Genomic DNA, 18,991 nt, shown 5'->3' on the forward strand with positions numbered 1-18,991 from the left:
CTCATGAGTCGACTCATGCACTTCAAACTTTCATAACTTCAAAAATATAAGTCCAAACACAATGAAATTTTATCAATAGATTTCAAATCATTTGTTCTACCAAATGGTACTATCAAATCAGGATTTTAGTGAAATTACGATTTTGCCCTTGAAGAGCATAAGGACTTTTTCATTTTAAAATTATTTGTATCCCTTCAATCTGCTTTGTAATCATCAAAATCAATCTAGGAGCAACACTTGATATAGCTATCATCCTAATAATAGTATATTATTTGATCATGAACTTAAGATTTAAGGACTAAACGATATATCCTTCAATATCGAATCAAATAGTCTTAAGGACTTCATCACATAACAGGAGTTCAAAATGAGATGTACATAGTGATGAAAAAATTAAATAATATTTATTAATTTAATAATTCATATACAATTACAATGATAAGCATAACCTTCAACAGACTGACGATTGGCTTTGGGATATAATTTCCAACACCAGCTCCATAAGGAGACAGTGAATCTAGTGGGAGGATCTTCTTTGGATAGTCGTCGTCCCTTTAAGAAAAAAAAAAGAAGAAGAATTAGAAGGTGCCTGGTGCTGGGAGTCAGTCCAGAAATCTAAGTTTAAGGCTGATCAAAGTCAGACAGAGTACTTATTTTGCAAGAAGCAGGGTCACTGAAAGAGAAACTATCCTCAATATATCGCTTTCCTTGATAAGGTACTTATGTGATAAACCTTGTAACTTCTCTCTTATAGATATAATCTGGGTATTAGATACTGAAAGTCCTATTCATATTTATAATTCATTACAGAGTCTTCAGGTCACTGAGAGATTTGGAGAAGGCGAGAGATTCCTAAATGTTGGAGATGGAAGATCAGTTTCAGTTCTAGCTTTAGGAATCATCAAGCTTGTATTCGAGTCTCAGTATATTGTTCTTAATGAGTATCATTAATGTCCTATTTTCTTTTAAATATTATTTCTGTAGACTTTTTGGCCAATTTCAATTATGAAATATCAATAAAAAATTTTTTTTGTGATATCATTTTGAATGGTATTATAATTTTACGTGGACAGTTGAACAATGGTATCTATGTTGTATCTAGACCTAATGTAATGTACATTTCAAATAAATATCCTAGAATAGATGATGTCATGGATACCTATCTTTGGCATTATAGGTTAGGTCATATCAATAAGAACAGAATGAACAGGTTAGCTCAAGAAGAATTCTTGATAAAGACAATTATGAATCGTTACCTACCTGTGAGTTTTTTTGCTTGGAAAGATAACCAAGTCACCTTTTACTGAAAAAGGTGAACAAGCCAGTAATGTACTGGATCTGATACATATTGATGTATGTGGACCCATGAGTACATGTATCAGAGGAGGGTACAGCTACTTCATTATATTCACAGACGATCTATCTAGGTATGGGTACGTCTACTTGATGAAACACAAGTTCGAATCGTTTAAAATATTCAAACAGTTTCGTAATGAAGTAGAGAAACAAACTGAAAAAAAGTATTAAAACTTTTGGATCTGATCGAGGAGGTGAATACCTTTCCATGAATTTTTGACATATCTAGGAGAGAATAGAATTCTCTTCTAATGAACCCTCCAGAGACACCACAGCATAATGGTGTCTCAGAAAGGAGGAATCGAACCTTGTTGGATATGGCTCGATCCATGATAGGGTTTGCAACTCTATCGATCTTCTTTTGGGGATATGTACTTGAAATAGTCTATCTTGTGCTCCATAATATTTCGAGCAAGTCAGTTAGTAAGACACCATATGAGATATGGTTAGGACGTAGGCCGAATCTCTCTTACTTTAGGATTTGGGGGTATCCGACTTATGTTAAACGATTACAAACTGACAAGCTCAATCCTAAGTCTGATATGTATAATTTTTAGGGTATCCTAAGAAAATGAGGGGATATTACTTTTATCTACCTGTTGAACAAAAGGTATTTGTCAGCAGTAAGGTACACTTTTTGAAAAAAAAATTCTTTAGTGAAAGAATAAGTACCTTTAAAATCGAGCTTAACGAAGTTCGATAGGTAGAAGAACTGACACTAATGATTAAATCTGAAGCAGATTTGATGAGATCAAACTTAGAGCCCAATGAACAAACATCCTTAAGGTGATCCGGTAGAGCTGCATCAGCCAGATAGATACTTAGTTTTCTTGATCCGAGATGGAGATCTTGTCGAACTTGATAAGAACGATGAGGATCCGATCACCTACATGGATGCGATGTAAAGATCTGACTCTAATAAATGGCTAGAAGCCATGAGATCTGAAATGGAGTTCATTAAGATCAACGATGTATGGACATTAGTTGACCTACCTGAAGGGGTTAAACCCATAAGGTATAAGTGGATCTTCAAGAGGAAGAGGGGTGTAGACGGGAAGGTGGAGACCTATAAAGTCCGTTTGGTAGTCAAAAATTATCGTCAGTATTATAGTATTGACTATGATGAGATATTTTTTCTGTGGCAATGCTCAAATCCATTCGGATCATGCTTGCGATAGCAGCATACTTGGACTATAAAGTCTGGCAAATAGATGTGAAGATAGCTTTCCTAAATAGAGAGCTGAACGAAGAGGTGTATATGATATAACCTGAAAGGTTCATATCCACAGATGAGTCCAAAGTATGCAAGCTTCAGAGATTCATTTATGGATTGAAGCAAGCATCTTGAAGTTGGAACATACGTTTTGATAAAATGATCAAAACGTATGGCTTCGTTAGGAATGGAGAGGAATCGTGCATATATAAGTGGGCAAATGATTTAATAATTATATTTTTATGTTATACGTGCATGATATTCTCTTAATCGAAAATGATATCCCTGCATTATAGGAAATAAAAGTTTGGTCATCATAATTCTCCATGAAGGATCTGAGAGAAGCAGCCTACATCTTGGGGATGAAGATCTATAGGGATAGATCTAAGAAGCTGCTGAATTTTTTCAATCCACGTACATAGATACCATGCTAAAATGGTTCAGTATGAAGAATTTCAAGAAAGACTATTTTGATAGGCCAAAAAATTTTTCTTTCGAAAGGAGATTGTCCGATAACTCCTCAAAGAGAGAGAGCGTATGAGTAGAGTTCCATATGCTTCAGTAGTGGATTCTATTATGTACGCCATGACATGTACGAGATCAGACGTAGCATACTCATTAGGAGTAGTGAGTGATACCAGTCTGATCCAAGAGAAAATCACTGAAAGATCGTAAAGATCGTTTTAAGTATTTAAAAAATATTAAGGATCAGTGGCTTGTGTATGGTGAAACTGACTTGAAACTTATGGGGTTCATCGACTCCAGCTTTCAGTCAGACTATGATGATAGTAAAAGTATGTCAAGTTATATTTTTATTTTAAATAGTAGAGCAATCTACTAAAAAATTTCAAGCAGAATATTGTGGCAGACTCTATTTACGAAGCGGAGTATATCGCGGCATCTGATGCTGCGAAGGAAGCTGTATGGTTGTAGAAGTTCATCGATGAGCTTGGAGTGGCACCCTCCGTTGATGGCCCTGTCTTGTTATACTGTGATAATACTAGAGCCATTGCTCAAGCCAAGGAGCGAGATCCCATCAGCACACCAAATATATTCTACACTGTTATCACTTATCTGAAAGATCGTGGATCGAGATGACGTCGATCTTCAGAAGATCGATAGAAAGAAGAACCAGACTAACCAATTTACTAAAGCTCTCAGAATCAAAGAGTTCGATGATCAGAAATCAAAGATGGATATACGATACTGTACCAATTGGCTTTAGTCCAAGTGAGAATTATTAAAAAATATGTCCCAAAGCCAATCATTAGATGATTATGTGCTCAACTTATAAAATATATATAAATTTTTATTAATAAAAATTATTTAGTATTTTTATTACAAATTGATCATCTTTGAACTCTTGTGTTGTAATGAAGTCTTTAAGATTATTATTAATCAACAAAAGAAGATTTGTCGTTAAGTCCTTAAAAATGTTGCGACCAAACGATACGCTATTATTAGGACGATAGCGATATCAAGTGTAGGTCATTGTGCGTCATATGAGTTAGTTGTTCTCTTAACCAAGGAGTGTGAAGACACTGTTATAGCATGTAGATGGAGAATGTAGGAGTTCATTCGCATCGAACGTGATCATGTGTCGAGCACTTTGCTGTCAAGAGTAGTTTGTGAAGAATATGGGTATAAGTGTCCCTCCGACTTGAAACTACCATAGTGATTTGTAAGCAATTCACTGTACTTTAGTACCGAACCATCTGAGTTTCTAACTTAGTGACAGAAGGATACTAGTGAAGGAAAGGAAGCAGTTTTCCTCCAGAATACCCAGATTGCATCTAAATTTTTTTTTAATATTCTAATTGTTTATGAATCAAATCTTTACCTGAATCATAGCAACCAGGGATCAGATCCTAAATTATTCGATATAAACTTTCGCAGAGGCTTGGATATGCAGACCCTCTACTTCGTATGCACATCAGATGCCGCAGGAAAGTAGGATGAACTCCAATCCAATTGGCTTCGCAACTCAATCAATCGAGAGATGAGATCTAATGATGTGACACCTCACACTAACAAGTGGGATGTCCAAAAAAGATCCACACCCAAGGAGAGGAGGCGGCAACAAAGAGAGAGATGTAGAAGATGAAGGACCTCTCTCTTCACATGCCTGTCTCTCTCTTTTTCTCTTCTCTCAATTTGATTTGTTTACTATTCTATTCTCTTCTTTCATCTATAGGTAGAAATCCTCTCTATTTATAGATGATTCTCATGATCCAATGAGAGGAGGACTCTTTATTCAAATCTGATTTGAATTGGTCCAATACTCATGAAAGAAGGACTCCTATATGAGATATAATTGCCATCACTTATGACATCTACTTTGCACCCACTCCCACACCCACTTGGGATGCCCAAATAAGCACCAAACCAATTTTTGTCATGCTTCATGAGTGGATATTCTCAGTGCAAGTAGGAATACTCATATTTCATCCAAAATAGGTTTGATTTGAATCCGATTCGAAGTCGGTTTAAAATAATTTTGAAAGACTGTCAATCCTAAACTCTTTAAGACTTTTGTACCAAGTCTAACTTGAATTTATTTAAGTCTAATTAATTTAAATCTAATTTAAAATTAATTAGTACTTAAATTCAATCTTTTATATGTTCCATAGATCATAGATAGAAATTGTTCATCCCTGGGATTGAACCTGAACCTCATGTGTAATGCTAGCTGGACATAGTCAACTCTTCCATCCGGTTTGACCCATAACTCAATTCTCAATCAAGTTAGCTTATATGTTCAATCAAGTCAAGTACTTTCAGATTGGATATATAAACATAGGTCAATTCCTTCCTACTTTGTCTGACTTGTGTGCGTGACTCCATAGGTTCAAACACTAAGCCGGTAGCACAAAAATTAATTCCTGCACTAATCGAGATACCACCTAGTAATGATTTTCGACGTCCAGATAGGTCGAATTATCACAAAAAAATATTTTAAAATTTATACTCATGATTACCGTATAATTCATCCTTTTGACCTGGATGCTCTAGGATGGTCTCAGGTTAACTGTCAGCCGAGATTGCTTCATCCACATTGTATTTCAATCTTTCAAATTTATCTCATGGATTATTCTGGCCAAAGCTTTACTAAATTGAAATACAACGATACATCAACTTCAATAATTTGGAGAGATCAATCTCATCTTGATCCACACACAGACTTCGCAAGTACTTGACTGTACCCAGTAGCCTTCCATCACTGCATTAAAAATTTAGGTTGTTCGGCACCAAAGCACAGTGAGTTGCTTGCAAGTCACTATGGTGATCTCAGGTCTGAAGGATATTTATACCCATGTATTTTGCGGGCAGTTCTTGACAGCAGAATGCTCAGCAAGTGAGTCACTTGTTCAGTGATGATGTACCCTTACATCTTACCTGTATGCCATGCCAGTGTCACCACACTCCTTGGTTAAGAGGACAACCAACCCATATAGCACACAACGACCTTCACTCGATAAATATTATCGTTCCGTAATGATGTATCATTTGATCGTGAACATGTTTAAGAAACTATATGATAAATCCTCTCTTTATCGTACACTAGCATAGTTCTAGAGATTCATCGCAGTACAAGAGTTCAAAGAAGATGTCACTTTGTGATAAAAAATATCAGAATAATTATTATTCAATAATCAATAATTCATATACAAGGATGAAGTTAATCGTCACATGATTGATTTTAGGTCGTAATTTTTTACAACTCTCGCTTGGACTAAAATCAATTGGGGCAGTATCTTATACCCATCTTTCATTTGAAGTCATTGAACTCTTTGATCTCGAGAGCTTTAGTGAAGGGGTCGGCTAGGTTCTCCTTTCTGTCGATCTTCTAAAGCTCGACGTTACCTCGGTTCATGATCTCTCGTACTAGGTGATAGCAACGCAGAATATGTTTAGTGCGATGGTGCGACTTAGGTTCTTTCGTCTGAGCTATGGCACTGAAGCTGTCACAATACAGCAGGACAGGACCACTAATGGAAGGTATAACTTTCAGCTTGATAATGAACTTTTACAACCACACCACCTCCTTTGCAGCATTGATGCAGCAATGTATTCCGCTTTGCATACAAAATCGGCCATAGTATGTTGCTTGAAACTTTCCAACAAACAGCTCCTCCATTCAAGATAAATATGTAGTTTGACACGCTTCTGCTGTCATCACAGTCTGACTGAAAATTGAAATCAGTATATCCCATAAGTTTCAGATCAGAGTTTTCATAGATAAGCTATTGGTCTTTAGTATTTCTCAAATACTTAAGAAGTACTTTTGCAATCTTCCAATGCTTCTCATCCAGATCTGACCGGTACCTACTCACTACCCCTAGTGAATAGGCCACATCCGGCCTCATACATGTCATAGTGTATATGATAGATCCCACTATCAAAGCATATGGTATTCTACTCATGCGCTCTCTCTCCTCAAGAGTTGTCGGACAATCCTTCTTGAAAAGAGTAATTCCATGGCCTATCGAAAGATAGTCTTTCTTGAAATTATCCATGTTGAACCACTTCAACAAGGTGTTAATGTATGTGGACTAAGACAATCTAAGCAACCTTCTAGATCTATCCCTATAGATCTTCATCCCTAGGATGTAGGATGCTTCTCCCAAGTCCTTCATGGAGAACTGTGATGATACCATAGTTTCACACTCTGCAAAGCTGGAATGTTATTTTCTAGTAATAGTATGTTATCCATATACAGTACAAAAAAAATGATCACAGAATCGGAAGCCCATTTGTAGATGCAAGTCTCTTCTCCATTCCTAACGAAGCCAAATATTTTGATTACTTTGTCAAAATATATGTTCCAACTCCTCGATGCCTGCTTAAGTCCATAAATTAACCTTTTCAACTTGTACACTTTCGACTTATCTGTGGATGTGAACCCTTCAGGTTGTATTATATACACCTCTTCTTCCAAATCTCCATTAAGAAAAGCAGTTTTGATATCCATCTGTCAGATCTCATAATCTAAGTGTACAGCGACAACAAGCATAATCCGGATGGACTTGAGTATTGTCATGGGAGAGAACGTCTCGTCATAATCAATACCATAATGCTGACGGTAATCCTTAACAACTAGACGAGCTTTATATGTCTCTACCTTTCCATCCGCTCCTCTTTTTCTCTTGAAAATCTATTTACATCCTATGGATTTTATTTCTTTGGACGGATCAACTAGTGTCCAGACACTATTGATCTACATGGACTCCATCTCGGACTTCATGCCCTCAAGCCATTTTTGGGGGTCGGACCTTTGCATGGCCTCCATATAGGTGATCGGATCCTCATCATTCTCAACAAGTTCAATAGGATCACCGTCTCGGATCAAAAAATTATAGTATCTATCCAGCTGATACGGTACTCTATCGAATCTCCTTAATGATGCCTCTACTGGCTCTGGATTCGATTCACCAACCAAACCTAATTTTATATGTGTCAGTCCTTCCACCTCATGAACTTCATTAAGTTCAATTTTACAGGCATTAGTTCCTTCACCAAGAAACTCCTTTTTCAAAAGGACTGCCTGACTACTGACAAACACCTTTTATTCTACAACGAGGTAGAAGTAGTATCCTTTAGTTTTCTTTGGGTACCCTATGAACAAGCATCTATTAAACTTTGGTCCAAGTTTATCTATCTTTAAATGCTTGACATAAGCTAGATACCCCAGACCCTAAGATGTGAGAGCATCGGCTTACGCCCAGTCCATATCTCATATGAAGTTTTATTGACAGACTTGCTGGACACCTTATTCAAAATATAGCAGGCAGTCTCTAGAGCATATCCCTAAAAGGATATTGGCAGACTGAAAAAGCCCATCATGGATCGGACCATGTCTAACAAAGTTCGATTCCTCCTCTCGGACACACCATTATGTTGTGGTGTTCCAGGAGGGGTCCATTGTGAGAGAATCCCATTCTCTTCCAGATATATCAGAAACTCACTGGTGAGATATTCACCTCGGTCTGACCAAAGAATCTTAATGCTCTTTTCAGTTTATTTCTCTACTTCAGATCTAAAATAGTTTATATCTAAATTTTATCCTATTATAATGAATCATAAATCACTTTAGATCTAATCTAAATATATTTATGATTAAAATAATACATAAAAGTCTGTTCATTTTTTTTTTATAAAACTAGATCATAACGACACCCCTATATGTCATAAGAGAACCCATCGAATAGGTAAAAGAGAGATTAATCTCTTCAATCTTTTATGATCGGATGGTCTGATGATCTCATCATTTTGAGTACTAGGCTACTAAGATCTGAAATCTAATTTCTTATATAATTATATCAACATGCAATTATTGACAAAACTATTTTATATCATGAACATATCCTTGATCTCATTAATTATGTTCTTTATCTAATCCAATTAGATTTGATGTATCATATATATCATATCAAATCTAAAATTTATCTTATACTGATTATAAAATATTAATTTTAGATTTGATATCAAATAAAAAAATAATTAGATGTAAGTATGAATGTATAAGGAATTAATTTCTGGTAAAATCTGTTTTCGTGCAGTGCTGAATTATGATAGGATTCAGATCCAAATATCCATCACAACAGATCCAATTTAAATCTAAAATAATCCTCACTTTATAAAAAAATAATAAAATTTAAATTTTATTAAAATAAATTTAAAATAAAATTTTAATTTATATTATTTTTTATTAAAAATTCAGCATCAGTAGAATTCTGTTATAACAGATTTATAACAACCTCAATCAACCATTGATTAGGTACCTCTAAACCAATCAAAATTAGATAAAAATTTTATATAAATAGATTTAAATTAGATTTAATGTTATACAAAAAATTTTAATTATATCTTATGTAAATAATTATAAAAAATTCTATTATATATATATATTTCAGACCTACTCTGATACCAGTTGAAGGGAAGGGAACAGTTTCCCTCCAGAATGCTCAGGTTGCATCTAAAAATTTTCTCTAATATTTTACTTATTATGGATCAAATTCTTATCTAAATCATAGTGAAACCAAGAATCAAATCTCAAATTATCTAATATAAACCTTCATGGAGGTCTGGATATGCAGACTCTCTACTTCGTATGCACGTCAGACACCGTAGGAAAGTAGGATGAACTCCAATCCAATTAGCTTCGCAACTCAATCAATCGAGAGATGAGATTTGATAATATGATATCTCACATCAGTAGGTGGGATGCCCAAGAAGGATCCACACCTAAGGAGAGGAGGCAGCAATAAAGGGAGAGATGTAGAAGATGAAGGACCTCTCTCTTCAGACGCCTTTCTCTCTCTTTTTTTCTCTTCTCTTAATTTGATTTGTTTGCTATTCTATTCTTTTCTTTCATCCATAGATAGAGACCCTCTCTATTTATAGATGATTCTCATGACTCAATAACAGGAGGACTCTTTATTCAAATCTGATTTGAATTTGTCTAATACTCAAGAAAGAAGGACTCCTATATGAGATATAATTGCCATCACTTATGATATCCACTTTGCACCTACTCCCACACCCACATGGGACATCTTAAATAAGCATCAAACTAATTTTTGATCATACTTCATAAGTGGATATTTTTAGTGCAAGTAGGAATACTCATATTTCATCCAAAACAGGTTCGATTCGAATCCGATTCGAAGTCGGTTCGAAATAATTTCGAAAGGCTGTCAATCCTAAACTCTTTAAGACTTTTGTACTAAGTCTAACTTAGATTTTAGACTTATTTAAGTCTAATTAATTTAAATCTAATCTAAAATTAATTAGTACTTAAATCCAATCTTTCATATGTTCCATAGATCATAGATAGAAATTGTTCATCTCCGAAATTGAACCTGAACCTCATGTATAGTGCTAGCTAGACATAATCAACTCTTCAATCCCATTTGACCCATAACTCAATTTTCAATCAAGTTAGCTTATATGTTCAATTAAGTCAAGTACTTTCAGATTGGACATATAAACATAGGTCAATTGCTTCCTATTTTGTCTGACTTGTGTGCGTGACTCCATAGGTTCAAACACTAAGTCGGTAACACAGGAATCAATTTCTGTACTAATCGAGATACCATCTAGCAATGATTTTTGATGTTCAGATAGGTCGAATTATCGCAAAAGAATATTTTAGAACTCATACTCATGATCACCACGTAATTCATCCTTTTGACCTTGGATGCTCTAGGATGGTCTCAGGTTAGCTGTCAATCGAGATTGCTTCATCTACATTGTATTTCAATCTTTCAGATTTATCTCATGGATTATCCTGACCAAGACTTTACTAAATTAAAATACAGTGATACATCAACTCGAATAATTCAGAGGGATCAATCTCATCTTGATCTACACACAGACTTTGCAAGTACTTGACTGTACTCAGTAGCCTTCCATCACTGCATTAAAAATTTAGATACTTCGACACCAAAGCACAGTGAGTTGCTTGCAAGTCATTATGGTGATCTCATATCTGAAGGATATTTATATCCATATATTTCACGAGCAGCTCTTGACAGCAGAATGCTCAGCAGATGAGTCACTTGTTCTATGATGATGTACCCTTACATCTCAACTGTATGCTATACCAGTGTCATCACACTCCTTGGTTAAGAGGACAACCAACTCATATGGCACACAATGACCTTCACTCGATAAACATCATCGTCCCGTAATGACGTATCATTTGATCACGAATTTATTTAAGAACTATACGATAAATCTTCTCTTTATCATATACTAGCATAGTTCTAGGGACTTCATCACAGTATAAGAGTTCAAGAAAGATGTCACTTTGTAATGAAAAATATCAGAATAACTATTATTCAATAATCAATAATTCATATACAAAAATGAACTCAATCGTCACATGATTGGTTTTAGGACATAATTCTCAATAACTGAATGCAGTCAAGTACTTATCAAGTCGGTGTGTGAGTCAAGATAGAATTAACCCCTCTGAATTTGTAGGAGATATGCATCAGTGTATTTCAATTTAGCAAAATCTTGGCCAGGATAATCCATGAGATAGATTTGAAAGGTTGAAATACAATGTGGTTGACTTAATTAGGGTTGATAAGTAAACCCTACATCATCTTGAGCATTTAGGTCAAAAGGATGAATTATACGGTAACCATATGTTAGTAGGTTCTAGAAGATTGCTTTGCAATACTTCGACCTATCCGGTCGTCTGATTATCATTGCTAGATAGTTATATCGATTGGCATAGAAAGTTATTCCTATGCTATCAGCTTAGATTCGAACCTATAGAGTTACACACATTAGAAGATTTGATCAGATCTGATGGCTGAAGAGTTCAATTGGATTGTGACTTTGGTGAAGAGTCCTACTTGGACTAGGACTCTGTGGGAGAGTCCCACTGGGACTGAAACTCTATCATTTATAAAAAATTAATTAGTAATTAAATTACTAATTGACTCAATTTGATAGAGTAAAGAGATTTAGAATAAGTCTAATTGAATTAGATTCAGTTTGACTCAGATTGAGATTGATATGATCAAACCTGATTACAAGAAAATTTTGATCCTGATTCGATCAGGGTTTGGACTCGGCTAATTTTTAATTGGGTTAGAGATTTGATAAGATATTTAAATTTTTAATTAGATTAGGTTCATTTCTATCAGTTGTTTCAATTCAAATTTGATTTGGATTAGAATTGAATTAGAAATGAAGAGTCCAAGTCAAACTAGGACTCTATCCTTATCTTTTGCGCCACATCTGGATCCATGCCAATTTCTCCATGCCTAATTGGATTTGGATTGTAATTTTTGGTATCATGAGAGAGGATCCAATAAAGGTGGTCAGCTATAGCTGATGAGTCATAATATTATCTCTTGCCTAATTCGAATGCGATCCGAATTAGAGATAAGATGCAGATTAGAAAAAAAAAATTTATATATGGTATATTGTTGGTTCTATATTATTTTTTTTTATTTTTTTGAAGAATTTTTTGGCATGTGAGACTTTAAATTCCTTATCCACATCCTAATTATTTTTTTAGAATTTTTTGGGATGCCAAAAGAAGGTTTTGGTGTTGATTTATGGCACCCTTTCTTGGAAAGTCCCAATTTGTAGTCTATAAAAAAGGGGGCCCCTCCCTTGGACGTTCCATAATCAATTCTCTTGTAGATTTTTTATTTCTAGAGCCTCTTCTCCTCCTTCAGATTTTTTATTATTTTGGAGTGTTCAAAGTGCTTGTAGAAGAAGGAAGAGATCAGCTGTCGAAGTTGTTCGCAGACTAGCATCTTCGAGCTCCTGATCTATGCTAGTCTTCGTGTGGATTTTTCTATAGAGGCCAGACGACTTTGTGTGGCTATGAGCAACCTGAAGAATACTCTCTCCAACTATTAGACCAGAGGATATCAAGATCAAAATTTATTTGGTAACGATCTCTAACTTATTTTGATTCCTATGGTAGATCTAATAGTTAGATCTAGAATTTCAGCATCGATGAGATCGATGTGATTTTTATTTTTAAAAATAAAATATATATTTTTTATATCAAAAATCTTGATGTGGTAGTCTAAGATTAGATCTTATATATGTGATTAGGATTAAATTATTTAATCTATTATTTTTGATGTATAAAATTTTAAAATTATATGTACTGTACTACCGCAAATTTTTCTCATACTTGGTCGGCTTCATCGGTGCCACTTCAGATGCCTCATCGTTGAAGTTTGTAGCAGTGAAGGAAGAGGTTGATTTGCTGAAGTATCAATTGAAGTTGGTAGAGAGAATAATGATGAACTAGCCAAAGAGCTTGGCTTCTCTGAAGAGGCCCGTCAAGAAGCCTAGGAGATAATCAATCATCAAAATGATGAGTTAAGGAGGGCTGCATGAAGAATTGAAGATCTCAAGAGGCAGAGGTCTAGGATCGAAAGAGATTGGCACTATGCTCGAGATGACCTAGAGCACCTAAAGAGGACACTCGGAGGGAAAAGAAGTCGAGACCATGCTTTCCTTAGGGCTCATTCTCGGAGGAGTCCCAGCGGAAGCTCAGCTAAGAGGGATAAATCTGTTGACCTCGAGATTGATTTTGATGATAATAAAAGTATTTGAGTATAAATTATTAGATTACTAACATGGCTCTTGAAGATGTGTAGCTTTGAATGCAATTTGCTTATTTTCCTCAAGTGTTTCTCAGCAAATCAAAATGGAGAACCACCGATCAAATCATTTGTGAAAGCTTTCCAGACTAGACATACCTTGAAAGAATTTTAATAAGGAATAAAATCAAGTAAATTAGGCAAATCTACCTTAGAAAGAAAATTGAAGAAGAAAGACTGGTAAACAACTCTTGGCATATTTGGCACGCAAACTGAGCCGTCCCAGTCAAAAACTGAGCCGACCCAATCTGAGAAGATACAGAAAATAGAAAGCATAGAAAATAAATATTCAAAACCCAGGGGATTTAGCTGATCCAGTTTTCAACTAAGCTGACCTAGTGAGCAACCTAGCCGTCTTAGTCAAAAAAATAGCCGACCAAGTCTGAGAATGCATCAAAAGATAGAAAGTATGATTTTCAGTTTGTTAAAACTTAGCCGATCTAGTGAAGAACTTAGTCAACCCAGTAATGAACTGAGCCGACTAAGAGAAAAACTGAGCCGACCTAGAGAAAAACTAAGCCGACCCAATGTCTGTAATGGTTGGTTTTTAGAAAGAGCAACTGTTTATCCCATGCACCCTACAACGGTTATTTTCGTATCTCCAACAAATCAAACACTTTTCGGAGGATCTCCAAATGATTTTGAGTAGTAGGAAACATCAGCATTATATAAGAAAATCTTTGGAGCATTGAAAAACATATTTTGGAACCCTAGTGAAGAGTTTTTCTATTTTGAGCTGAATAGTGAAAGAGAAGAGTGTCCTACTGATCTTTCATTGTTTTTCTACATCCTCAAGCTGAAAGAAGTCAGGGAATCATCATTGAAGATCTTCACCCACATCTCTCAAGCATTCAAAAAGAAGAAGCCAAGCCGACAAGCAAAGCAACTCCAACTTCTTCTTCAAACTTTATTGAGCATTTCTTTCACTTTTAAACTTTATTATTATTATTTTTTTTTAAAATTTTTTGAGATGAGAAACTTGGGTTGGTTCAAGCCTAGAGTTGGATATTGTATTTGGTTTGATTGGCAAGTCAAGTGTAAAATCAATCAGGATTGATTGTTAGCCTGAGTAAAATAATCATTGTGCGATCGTAGTTGGTGAGCCTAGGATAAAATCAATCGAATTGAATTGTGAGCCCAAAGAAAATAATTGGACTGTAATTCTTATAGTGAATTATAGTTGAATTTTCAAGTGATTTGCTTGGGGAGTAGATGTAGGTGCTTAGTTTGGTGCTGAACCACTATAAAACTTTGAGTTTGTGATTTTGTGCTTATTTACTTATTATTTTTACTTATTGTATATAGTTTATTTATCTTATTAAGTACTTATTTATACAAGTATCTCTTAAATTTTTAAATACCTAATTCACCTCCCCTCTTGGGTAGCCATCCTTGGGCAACAAGTGATATCAGAGTAGGTGCTCTAATATTTGTTGTTGACCTAACAGTTATAGAGCTAAAGATTAAATGGCAAACCCAATTGAAACTTTATTGGTTGAGGGGCAATGAACTAATAGACCTCTGCTCTTTAATGGGATAAACTACACCTATTGAAAAACAAGAATGAGAATTTTCATCCAAGCACAAGATTATAATATGTGGAATATCATAGTTAATGGCCCACTCACACCCAAAATCACTGTTGATGGAGTATTCATCTCCAAATTTGAAAAAGATTGGGATGAACATAACAAGAGACTAGCTCAACTTAATGCCAAAGCAATGAATATTCTATATTATACTTTGGACGCAAATGAATTCAATAGGATGTCAATATATTTATCCGCTAAAAAGATTTGAGATAGACTTGAAGTCACCCATGCGGGTACTAATCAAGTCAAAGAAATAAAAATAAATATATTGGTACATAAATATAAGCTATTTGAAATAGAACCACATGAAATAATTACTGAAATATTCATAAGATTCATTGATATTTTGAATGGTTTAAAGAGTCCCGAAAGAGACTATACTAATAGTGATGTTGTGCATAAAATTCTTAGATCTTTATCCGAAAATTGAGAGCCAAAGGTGACTGCCAGTCAAGAGATGAAAGATTTAAATAATTTTATATTGAAGGAGCTGATTGGTTCACTCATGACTCATGAGTTGAATATGAATCAAGGGAAAGAAGAAGAGGTGAAGAAAAAGAAGTCTATTGCCCTTAAAGCTGCTACCATCCATGAGGAAGAAAGTGACTCTGAAGAAAATTCAAAAAATGATGAGGAGATGGCCATGATAGCAAGAAGGTTCAAGAAGCTCATAAGAAAGAAAAATAAATTTGAACCAAGGAGGAGGTACAGTAAGGAAGATGGTAGCAAAGAGAAAGAGAAGAAAAAAGAAAAAGAACAACCTCTTTGCTATGAATGCAAGAAGCCCGGACATTTCTGGATGGATTGTCCATTTCTAAAGAAAAGCTCCAAGAAGTCAAGAAAGAAGGCACTAAAAATAATATAGAGCAATGATAAAGATTTCTCTTCAAGTAAGGAAGAGTGTCAAAGAAAAAAAGAGGCAAACCTTTGCCTTATGGCATTGCAGGATGAGATAAACAATGATGATTAAATTTTTGAATTTACATTTGAAGAACTATATGATACTTTCAATGATTTACTTTATGATTTTAAGAAGATATCTCATAAGAACAAAAAAATAAAAAAAAAGAATCAAATCTTAAGTAAAGATAAAGTTAAAATGGAAGAAGATATGAAGGAATTACAAAGTAAGCTAGATGAATCAAATGCAAAGAATGAATCTTTACAAGATGAAGTGATTAGAATAAGATCTATAGCAGATAGATTCATGGTAAGTTTTGAAAAATTATAAATATTGATTAATAATCAAAAGATGATTTTTGATAAAGTCAGTATAGGATATAATCCATTAGGAAAGTAAAAATTTTTAAAGAATGTATACGCAAAATCTCAAAATCATGATAGAGCTATTACTTGTTATAAATATAATAAAATTAGATATAAATTTGTAGAATACAAAATATTTAATTCAAATAAATTAAAGATAAAGCAAATTTGGGTTTCAAAAGAAACTATTTATGCTAACTCCGAAGGATCCAAGCTAGCTTGGGTACCTAAGTTTACTTGAATACTTATGTAGGTGTGCTTGGCATCTATGAGAGCTAAAAGAAGGTGGTCTCTTGATAGTGGATGCTTAAGGTATATGACGCGAGATAAGTCACAAGTTATCTCTCTTGAAGCTAAAGATGGTGGTGTAGTAACTTTTGAAGATAATCGTAAGGGCAAAATAATTGGTCTTGATAATATCTTGATAACATCCTCCACTTGTATTGAAAATATTTTGCTAGTAGAAGGTTTAATATATAACTTGCTTATCATTAGTTAATTATATGATAGAGGTTTCAATGTTTCATTCAAATCATCTCATTGTATTGTAACTAGTTCATTTAATAAAAGTATTAAATTCATAGAAAAAAGATATCGTAATATTTATATTATTGATCTTGATGAACTTAAAAATAAAAATATTGAATGTCTTGTTGTTATGAATGCTAAAGTAAATGAATCTAATTGGATTTGGCATAATAGACTAGGTCACATAAGCATGGATTCATTGGCTAGGTTAATTAAACTTGACTTAGTAAAAGGTTTACTTAAAATAAATTTTGAAAAGAATAATATTTACAAAGCATATCAACTTGGTAAATAAACAAAATATTCTTTCAAATCAAAAAATATTATCTCAACTAGTAGGCCACTAGAATTACTTCATATGGATTTATTTGGACCTATTTCAACTACTAGTCTTGGAGGAAAAAGATATGGTTTTGTTATAATTGATGATTTTTCAAAATTTATTTAGACTTTGTTTCTATCACATAAAGATGATGCTTTTGAGATGTTTGTTGATTTATTTAATAAAATAATAAGAGAAAATGAATGTAGTATTTTAAATATAAGAAGTAATCATGGAATCGAATTTAAAAATTATAAGTTTAAAAATTTTTATTCTAAAAATAGAATTAATCATAATTTTTCAGTATCTAGGACATCTCAAGAAAATGAGACGGTAGAAAGAAAGAATAGAACTTTAATTGAAATGGCATGAACCATACTTTATGAAAGTAATCTATTAAAATATTTTTGGACAGAAGTTATTAACACCACATGCTATGTGCTAAATAGAGCACTAATTAGATCAATTTTAAAGAAAATCCTATATGAGCTTTACAAAGAAAAGAAGCCTAACATTTCATACTTTAAAATTTTTGGTTGTAGATGTTTTATTGTAATAAATGGTAAAAATAAACTAGAAAAATTTGATGTAAAATTTGATGAAGGTATTTTCTTAGGTTATTCATCTCATAATAGAGCATATAGAATATTTAACAAAAGAATATTGATAGTAGAAGAATTGGTGTGTGTTATTTTTGACGAGACTAACTCTCTTAAAGCAAGGGAAGAAGAGCTTGATGTGGATGCAAAAAATTTGGGAAGAAGTTGAAGGACATGAATATTGAAGACACTCCTTCTCAAGAAAAAGAAGATGTGGAGCAAAATGTTGAAGAAAATGTGCCACAACCTCATGATAAGTAAGGTACATCAAATTTATCAAAGGAATAGAGATATGATCTCAAACATCCAAAGAAATTAATAATAGATGATCCATCTCATGGTATTAAAACTAGAGCATCACTTAGGGAAGCTATGAATTACTTTGCATTTGTATCTTATTTAGAACCTAAAAATATAATAGAAGCTGAAAAAGATCCAAATTGGATTTTCGCAATGCAAGAAGAGTTAAATCAATTTGAAAGAAATAAAATTTACTAATTAGTTGAAAGATCTGAAAATTTCTTAGTAATTGAAACAAAATGGATCTTTAGGAATATGGTAGATGAGAAGGGCAATGTAATTAGAAACAAAGCTAGATTGGTTGCACAAGGATACAATCAAAAAGAAAAAATTGATTTTGATGAATCTTTTGCACCGGTTGCTAGACTTGAGGCTATTAGATTGCTCTTAGTGTTTACTTATTTTATGAATTTCAAATATTTTCAAATGAATGTAAAAATATATTTTTAAATGGATTAATTGAGGAGAAAATTTATGTAGAACAATCTTCGGATTTTGAAAATCAAGAATAGCCTAATCCTGTATACAAACTTAAGAAAGTTTTATATGGATCAAAACAAGCACTTAGGGCTTGGTATGATAGATTGAGTAAGTTTTAACTAAACAATGATTTTAAAAGAGGTAATATAAATAAAATATTATTCATAAAAAAAATTAAATAATTTATT

The sequence above is a fragment of the Elaeis guineensis genome, chromosome 8 (assembly GCF_000442705.2).
Source record: "Elaeis guineensis isolate ETL-2024a chromosome 8, EG11, whole genome shotgun sequence".
Taxonomy (NCBI): domain Eukaryota; kingdom Viridiplantae; phylum Streptophyta; class Magnoliopsida; order Arecales; family Arecaceae; genus Elaeis; species Elaeis guineensis.